The sequence below is a fragment of the Solanum stenotomum genome, chromosome 4, assembly GCF_019186545.1.
Source record: "Solanum stenotomum isolate F172 chromosome 4, ASM1918654v1, whole genome shotgun sequence".
In the NCBI taxonomy this organism is placed as follows: domain Eukaryota; kingdom Viridiplantae; phylum Streptophyta; class Magnoliopsida; order Solanales; family Solanaceae; genus Solanum; species Solanum stenotomum.
This window is the reverse complement of record NC_064285.1, coordinates 22028805-22038618: the sequence shown is the minus strand read 5'-3', so window position 1 is coordinate 22038618 and position 9814 is coordinate 22028805.

Below are 9814 nucleotides of genomic sequence, written 5' to 3'. Positions count from 1 at the left end.
GCAATTTTTAACTTTGACATATCTATTAAGAAAATAATAATTAATAATATTTAATTTATTATTCTTTTTTTTCTAATACTAATGGTACACTTTACATATTTCTTAAAAAATTATAATTAGAAAAGATAATTTTACTATATCACATTTTGAATATTATAAATATCGTGGCTTGAAAAATATAATTAGAAAATGACTTATAATTAATGATGAGGTTAAATTAGGAACTAATAGTTAATTTTATGAAATGGACAATTTTGTTGGACATCCCAGAATAATATAGTGGACAACTATTGTTGGACGGAGGAAATAACATTAATTTTCTAAATAAATTAAGAATATAATAGATACAAAAATATAGTCTTTTCTGGATTTTTCAAAAATGACTAGTGAAAAGGGAAAGTAAAGAATCAAAATTAGATAAGTAAAAAAATAGAAAAAGTATAATCATTTGTTTAGTCTATTTTGTTAGAGGGAGTTTGGCCATTTTAAGACAATTTTTTTTTTTGATGATAAGAGAAACCCGCAGTCACTATCCTTTGGGTGCACATAGGGTAAAACTCCACTCCTATGCAATAGCTCGCAAACCACATAGGAGAGGTAATCCGCACTAGGCAAGCCCGGTGCGACGAGCTCGACCCAGAAGGCAAACCCCTTGCTTTCGCTAGCAAAGGGTTTCGAACTTGAGACCTCCAACATGGAGTCCCAAGCCCAAACCTCTGGGCCACCCCGAAGGGTGCAATTTGGTGGAGATAAAGATTGAGGCAACTTTACATAACGTGATTAGATAAAATTAGGAGGACATTTTTAGCAGTATTTTTTATAAAATAAATAAATATCACAATTAGTTGTTAGAAAATATTTACATATTTAGCAGAAATCCAATCAAAATAATTTCTCTGTTTTTGGTCTCAATTATTCCGCCGAAATAATGATGTAGCGGTTTTATTTTTTTTGCTTTCCCACCAATTTTCAGAGTCCACAAGAAAATCTGGATCGCGCACTGCAGGGTTTAGTCGAGGGTGACGCTCCCAACAAGAGTCTCACCATTGCACCACAACTCATGTTGGTAATGATGAAGCGGTTATTAGGGGTACAAAATCGAACAAAATATTACTTATTTCAAAGTTCGTGTTATTTTCTTAAGAAACGTCGTAGATGATTGTATTTTAATAGGACTAAAGAAATATATAAACCACAAGTTAATTAATAAGTTTGTATGAATATTTTATCAAAAAACTAGTAGTTGAAAAATCTGATTTTTCTTAATTTGATTTGGTTTATTGATTTAAAATCTGACAGCATTGATTTGAACAACTCAAATCAACCCATCCATGTACACCCCCAAGGCCCTAGCAGTTGTATTTGGAACTCATTTTCCACCCCCTAAGAAGTAGGGAATGATTGATCTAACGGGAAAACTACTTGGGGAATTACTATTAGATCAATAGTATTACGGAAAAGGGTCAAAAATATCCTTGGACTATTTGAAAATGTTCCAATATACCCCTCATTCACTTATTGGGCTAAAGATACCCTTCAATCCATCTTTTTGGTTAATTTCACCCTTAAAACTAACCCTTTTTCTATTTTTTTTAATTATGGTTATTATTATTTATCAGATGGTGTTTTTTTTATTGGATAGAATTAAATTTCAAATCAGATTTCTCCTATAGCCCAGATCCATATCCACATCCCCTAACCAAAATCCCGCACCCGCTGAATATATTTTCTGATGACGATAATTTCATTTCATCACAATTTTCTGACTGATTTCGATAGTCTAATTACTTCATGACCGTCGCTTCCGCCGGTGCTACATATGCTTCTGTCGAAACCGAATCTACCGTGACATAAGCTTCGAGGTACTCATCGACGCCTTCTAACCTTGTCCATGCTTCCCTGGCGTCTTTTTACGAGATTATCAGGATTCCGATGAGCACAAAGATCTAGGAGATCAAGGAAGCTTAGTGGAGATTAGTTAGAGCGATGTGGTGGCAATTGATCAGAAAGATTTGTCGACGGGAGATTTCATGAACATTTATTCTGTCTTATTCTACTCTATAAAATCCAAATAAACGTGCCGATTATGACCGTCGCCTTTTCCGAAAGCGCCTGAGCATCAATTTGAACTCCGGTCAATTATGAATATTTTAACTTGGTATGTGAATTTGGGTCGGGGTGGGTAAGGAAAAATCTGATGGGTTGGAATTTATTTATATCCAATAGAAAGATATCACATAGTTAATAACAACAACAACAACAACAACAACAATAATAATAATAATAATAATAATAATAATAATTTTAAAAAAGTGTTAGTTTAAAGGGTAAGAATGGATCAAAAAAGTGGATGGAAGGGTATTTTTGGCTCCATAGGTGAATGAGGGGTATATTTGAACCTTTTCAAATAGTTCAAGGGTATTTTTTACCCTTTTCCAATAATATTATTCTTATTGATCTTATTAACTTATTACTAATATTATTGATAATTTGCAAAATATAACAAAATAGAAAATATCACCTCTCCATTAAATTTGTCTAATTAATAGGGCTCATATGTTTGCACTTAATGAATGTCTGAATCTAAATGATTCAGATCTCAAATCATTAAGAGGGTGTTTGGTAGGAAGTATTAGGAGAAATAGTTCATATTATATATATGTTATTATCTAGAACTGTGTTTAGAAGGAATTTTAGGCCTAAGTATATTTGATCAATTGATTAGTTATACACCATACATGGTATTGTAAGATGTATTACTAATACCTTACATTTGGTGGTATTAGTAACACATAGGATTTAATACCATGAGATTATCTATGTAAAGACAAATACTCTCAAATCATTTTATTTATTTTCTTGATTATATGTGTACTAGTAAATTTATTTAAATAAATTAACTTACAAATTTTATTATTTAGAGAGAGTTGTTTGTTGCTAAATAAATGCAATACAAATCAATACAATATTTAGAATGTGAGTTGTTTAATATTTACTAATTGAATAAACAAATATATCACCACATGACGTTTGTGAATTTTGAACAATTTATAAAATTGCATACATATTAAAACTACAACTTGCAATTTTATGTGTGAATGTAGATAATTTATTCGATTTTACTATTGTTACCGTCTTTTTGGTGTTAAAAGTAGATGATCTATCTATTCTATATTGAAAATTAATGTTTTTTAAGTGATTAATTAATTAAGATGACAATTATTTACCCTTAAATAATTCAAGTGAGAAAATATCAAACATGATAACAAAATTGTTCTTCTCCTATTTAGTTAGAAGGTCATAAAAAATAATACTGTCTGACAATTATCTATCTTGACTTGATTACATAAAATAAACAATTTCATAATAATTCAAGGGTATAATTGGAAAGAAGCTTTTTGTAGAGTTTTAATTTGAACACAAGATGAGGTGGGAATAGGCAATGAACCAAACATTTGATAAAAAAAAAATATACCATGCATTACTAATCCCTGCACTATTAATCTCTGCGTTATTTATTTTTGTACCAAACAACCCCTAAGTGCATTTAATTTTATGAAGAAGGATCTAAAATGTCCTTCAACTATTTGAATTGGTAGAAAAGTACCATCAATCCACTTTTTGGGCTGTAAATACATTTGACGTCAACCTTTCGGCTCAAAAATACCCTCATTTCTAATGGCACACACTCATAAGGTGGATAGAGGGTAAGTTTATACCAAATATAATAGTTAGCGGGCATTTTACGCCCTTATTCATTAAAATAATTTGAAATTACTTAATATATGGCTCATATGATTGATCTTATTTCGGGTTCTATATATATAGTAAAATAAAAAATAAAAAAGATTAATCATCTACTATCTACACTCACCTCCCCTTCTCCCTCACTTCCTATCTCTTCACTTTTGTTTCTTCTTGAATCTTGTTCACCATTTAAAATTTTACATTCTTTTCAACTAGTGACAAATTAAACAAGAGAAAAGAGGAGAAAAACAATTGCGACATTCATTTATAAATAATTAGTTAAATAGAAATGATTTAATCAAGCAGCTATGTATGTATACTACAATTTTTTATTTGTTTACCCAAAATTCAAAATAAAAGACTGAAAATAACTTTTTTCCTATACTTATCCACCATGAAAATAATACAAATTAAAAGAATATGAATATGTTAATTAATTTCAGGTTTGAATTCTTGATATTCTAATTAAGAATAAGATATTTAAAAGAAGAATAAAAAGGGAATGAGCAAGACAATTGGATAATTGATAGAAAATTTATGTTAATAAAAATAATAGTCTTATTTTAGATTGACAATTAGATGGGGCAAGTATGAATTTTAGTTAGATCACAATTATAAATTGAGTTCTAATAAATTGGGGTTGATTTAAAATAGGTCAATAGGAAGATATCATAAAACTAATATTTTTTTAAATAGTATTTTCAAGTGTATTGGGTTAAAATATAAATCATATGTAGTTTTTATTGTTTATTTGAGAAAGGTTGAATTTGGACCAATCAAATTAGGCAACATAGTAAATAAATATTTAATAATTTGACTTTAGGAGAGTTGTTAAAAATAAGGGCAGATATGGCCAAATGTTTATATCAAGGTTTTATTTAAGACAAAAGATAAACGTCACGGGTATTTGGGGGTCTAAAGATAGATGGAAGATAGTTTTGTACCAATTAAAACAGTTACAGACATTGGTTGTTTTTATTAAAATCTAGTCACTTAATGCATCTGAATACCTCTGATTCAGTTAGATCCAAAACAAAGTATGAAAATCATTCAGACCCTTTTAGACACTTTAATCTTTTTAACACTAAATTTTTCTTTTCAAAACATTTCCTTCTTCTCCGATTTTTAGCCCCCCGTAAACACTCAAATCGTCCATGGCTAAAGACTTCATTTTCATCTCATATTTTTCCTCTAATGTTGGATCATTGAAGGAATAATAATTCAATCTGTAAGAACATACTAAATATGAAGCAATCTTCATTGTTGATCATGTTTTTTTCCTAATCATCACTCCTTCACTTGAAAAAGCAATCTCCATTGTTGATCGTGCTTTTTCCCAATCATCACTCCTTCGTGACTTATTCTTTGCCTTAGTCTAGACGTAGGCAAGTGATTGCCTTAGAGTTTCTTTTTGGATCCATTATGACTTAGAAATCCTCCGACGTCGTTTCAGACGGTTCTAGCTCCTTGTAGACTGATGTAGCAGACTTGAGTCTTATAGCACAGATTCTTAGCTCGATGACAACTTTGTTCTTATTGGATTTTCATTCATAACTTCCCTATGCTTCAGCCTAGTGTGTTGTCAGTTGTGACTTTGGGCTTTGTTGGTTACATTGGATTAGGTCTTGAGTTTCGAGTTGGAGTAAGTACTTTGTGACTCTGAAGCTGGTTTTGCTCTACAATATCTTCCTGCTTGATGATGAACATGTGATTATGGAGTTCTTTGGAGTGTCTAGCCACAATTTGAGGTCCGGGCGCACTTCTTCTTGCCACGATTCGAGGTCCGATCATAGTTCTTGATAGTATGGTTCTATTGGGGAGTTTGGGTGTACCTTAATCATTGTTTGAGGTTCGGGTTTTGGTTTCTCCAATTCTAGCATTTATCAATCTTAGTTAGAAACAACATTAGCTCTTCTCTGTATTCATTGGGATCAGGCTTATGGTAGTTCGTTTGGATAATTTTCATTTCATTTGAGCACGAGCGTACTTTCTAGGCTTATAGGGGTCAGTTAGGTTGTAGATAGTTGCTTTACTTAACTACTTAGTTCCTTCTAGATTATTGAGGTGTATAGTTAGACCTTCCACATTTACTTTGTTTATCTAACCTCTAGTTACTATTTATTTCCTTACTTTCATTATGTATTAGCTTTCCAAGCTCATTCGACCAATGATGCCTACTAGATACCTATTGTTTTGGTACTCATGTTACACTCTGCATGTATTTTCCTAGTGCAGATACTAGCTCCAGTTGTGGCCGCACCACAGGTCCAACTAGCAGTAGCGGGTCCCTAGGTTGAGGTGCCACCAACACTCGTCATCTATTGCATTTTAATTCTTTAGTTATGATATTATTTTTATGAAAGGAAAAAAAAACTAATCTTCAACAGATTATCTTCCACAATAGTAGAATATTATCATATTTTTTTCACATTCTCAATTGAATTCTATGTAATTATCAAATGACTATATAAGATCAGATTTTTGTTTCTTCTGTAAAAATTACTCATTCCTAAAAAATTGATTGTTTTTCCACTAGGAGCGGTACTTCATTCTGCATTGTCCTAGTCAATTCACCCACTCTCACCCCCTCCCCCCTCAATTTTTTCTCTTACAATGTTGTATATTGATAAAATAGTGTATCATCGTTTACTAATGACTGGTTCATATATTATTTAGATTCTGAGATATGATTTTTATGAGCTAATATGTATATATTAAAATTGTTTCATAAGTTCTAATTTTATTGACTTCAAAGTTTTGAAAACCCACTACCATTTATTTGGTCATAATATTCTTTGTGCAACTTTTATGTAATAGTACTTTCTGTTAGTAACAACTATAATACTTGGTGTACTAAAAGGTAGGTTTGTATTCGAAAAATACTAATCCACTATATACATATTGTAACGACCTGTTCCCATTGTTATAGAAAAGCCAACGGAGAAATTTTTTGGCCCGGAAAACTTTTTCGTAGTATCTTGAGATTTCCTAACCTAGTCCAGATTTGGACGAAATTGGAGTCATTAAAGTCTAGGGAAACCTAGTAGCGATTGGGTGATCTAATTATGAATTTGATCACATGAGTAGATAGATAAGTCGTTAACGAACCCATACGACTTTACATAATCGAATGGTCCTTCGCAACATATTTTTTGGCGACTATAAATACATTTTTAAATTCTTAGTTTAGCATCTAGTTTTCATTATAGAATCATAATTATCAGTTTTGAAGTGGGGAGCTTAGAACTGAGAGTATTGAGTCAATATTTTCCTTAACTTTGAATATTTGAAGATTTCCATTTTTGAGAAATTGGAAGTGGGTCTTTGAGATTCTTCAACCTTGACCTTTGTAAAGACAGAATTAATCTTACCTAGTTGATGGAAACACAATTTGGTAATGATTTTATTTATCTTTTTATGATGTCTAGCTAAAACCCCAATTCTTGGAGTGTGATTATGGGTTGAATTAGTTGCTGGGTATTGTTAATTGATAGTTTAAATGCCGTTTAAAAGTGATTTCATTAAGTAATTGTGGCTTAATCTAAAGGGTTGTAGTTGCAAATGCAACTCTACCTTCGTGTTTTTGGCTTTCTTGAGAGAGAGGTTTTAAAACCAAGATTACTCATTTGATGGTCTGTGGGTATTGGGTTGTCATGGGTTCAACTCGAGAGAGTGAATCCTAAACCTTTTTCCACACATTCAGCTTGAGAGAGTGAATGGACTAAAGCGTAGGCTGTTCTTAATTGCTGCTTATTGGTGTTCGAGAGAAGCCAATTTGATTCGGGGTAAATTGCTCGAGAGAAAGTTTATCCACACAAAAGTCTAGCTTATTCACTGATTTACAACTATTTACTATTAGTTGCAATCACCCACTTGTCTACCTTAGTCCATAATCCAATCACATCCCAAGAACCCGTCTCTATAGTTGTTATTTTCGTGTTATTTGTTGTTGTAGCTGATAGTTGAAACCAAAACCCCCTGTTATTTGACACTTGTGTCACCCCAAACTTGAACGATGATTTTATTTGTAAATGTTTTTACCTATGATTGACTTGAACATATTCATGCTTGTCTATTGATTCTCAAATACGTACCACTCCCTGTGGGATTCAACCCCAACTTACTTATTGGGTTATATTACTAACTAACGATTGTTGGCGCTTAGTATTGGATGAAGTATCTTTGAAACATTATTAATCAACGGGCAATCAGAGAAGACTATTCAAGTGTTAGAAGACACGTTGAGGGCGTGTGTGCTTGATTTTGGAGGGCATTGGGATAAGTTCTTACCTTTGTGTGAATTCTCTTATAATAATAGTTACCACTCTAGTATATATATGACACCATTTGAGACACTCTATGGGAGGGGATGTAGATCACCCATAGGATGGTTCGAGGCTGGAGATGTGAAACCTTTGGGGGTTGATTTAGTGAAGGATGCTCAAGATAAGGTGAGGAGCATCCAAACTAAACTCTTAGTAGCCCAGAATAGACAGAAGAAGTATGTAGATCATGAGGTGAGAGACATGACATTTCAGACTGGTGAGAATTTTCTTCTTAAGGTATCACCCATGAAAGGGGTGATGAGATTTGGCAAGAAGGGCAAGCTAAGTCCGCGATACATTGGTCCCTTTGAGGTTCTTGAATGTGTAGGGCCAATGGCTTATAGATTGGCTTTACCTTCTGACCTATCGGGAGTTCATCCGGTATTTCATATATCCTTGTTGAAAGAGATATCATGGTGATGGGGATTACATCATTAAATGAGACTCAATTGTGTTAGACAAAGACATCATGATGAAGAGGAACCGATTTCAATTCTTGACCGTGATGTGCGCAAGCTGAGGATCAAGAAGATTAAGTTCGTGAAAGTTCAATGGAAGCATCGCCCAGTTGAGGAAGCTACTTGGGAAACCGAGTGGGACATGCGAGACAAATATCCCCAATTGTTCGTCTATTAAGGTACTACTCCATTCTTTCTTTAGCTTGTTGTCCTAAGTTTTTTAACTCGGGGACGAGTGATGGGTACATTGGTATCTATTGTAACGACCTGTTCCCGTTGTTATAGAAAAGCCAACGACAAAAATTTTTGGGCCGAAAAACATTTTCGTAGTATCTTGAGATTTCCCAACCTAGTCCAGATTTGGATGAAATCAGAGTCATTAAAGTCTAGGGAAATATAGTAGTAATTGGGTGATGTAATTATGAATTTGATCACATGAGTAGATAGATAAGTCGTTAAGGAACGTGTACGACTTTACAGAATTGAACTTGGGTGAATAGAACTCCTGGAATTGATCTTAGCTTGAGCAGGTAGTTTATGAGTGTCGTTGGTTGAAGGTGTGTTGTGAAATGGGGTCATGGAATTATTATTTTTGCTCACTGTTCTGTGCAAGTTGCTTTGGCGAGGATTTCTGCCGCCAGGGCGGGGCTGCTGTAGCTGGGTGAGGCCGCTGTGGCGGGGCAGACGCGACTTAAAGTTGGAAATAAATCCCAAAAAATGTTTTATTATGTAATTTTTGAACTTGAGAGCTAATGAACGAACCTAGGGCTTTTCTTAACAGTTTTCCACCACTCTTAAGGCTAAAGGCAAGATTTTCACTCTCTAAATCCATTTTTCGATCCGTAGAATGTAACCTAGTAGGTAATTATCAGTGGGGAAGAGTTTTGATATGATAATTATGGTGGAAAAAACCCTAATTTGGATATTAGGATCATGGGTATGATCTAGGGTTGATAGAATTGTTAGTAATTCGGGTAATTAGTGATTGTTTATTGATTTCCATGTTATTATGATTGTTTGTAGACTAGGAACAAGAGAAATGAATTCGAAAAGGGAAGAACCAAGTTTCTTAGGGGTTTCAAGATTGTTTCGAGGTAGGTGATAGTTGTGATTCTATGATTGTGTGATGTATGTTTGTTCTTGCTTCATTATGATACATATATATATGCGAATGTTGCATTATTGATCACATTAACTGTAAATGAGAATATATGAATGATGAATGTCATGAATAATGACTTGATTATATGATTTTGAGTATGTACTTTGTGATTGTGATTGTGG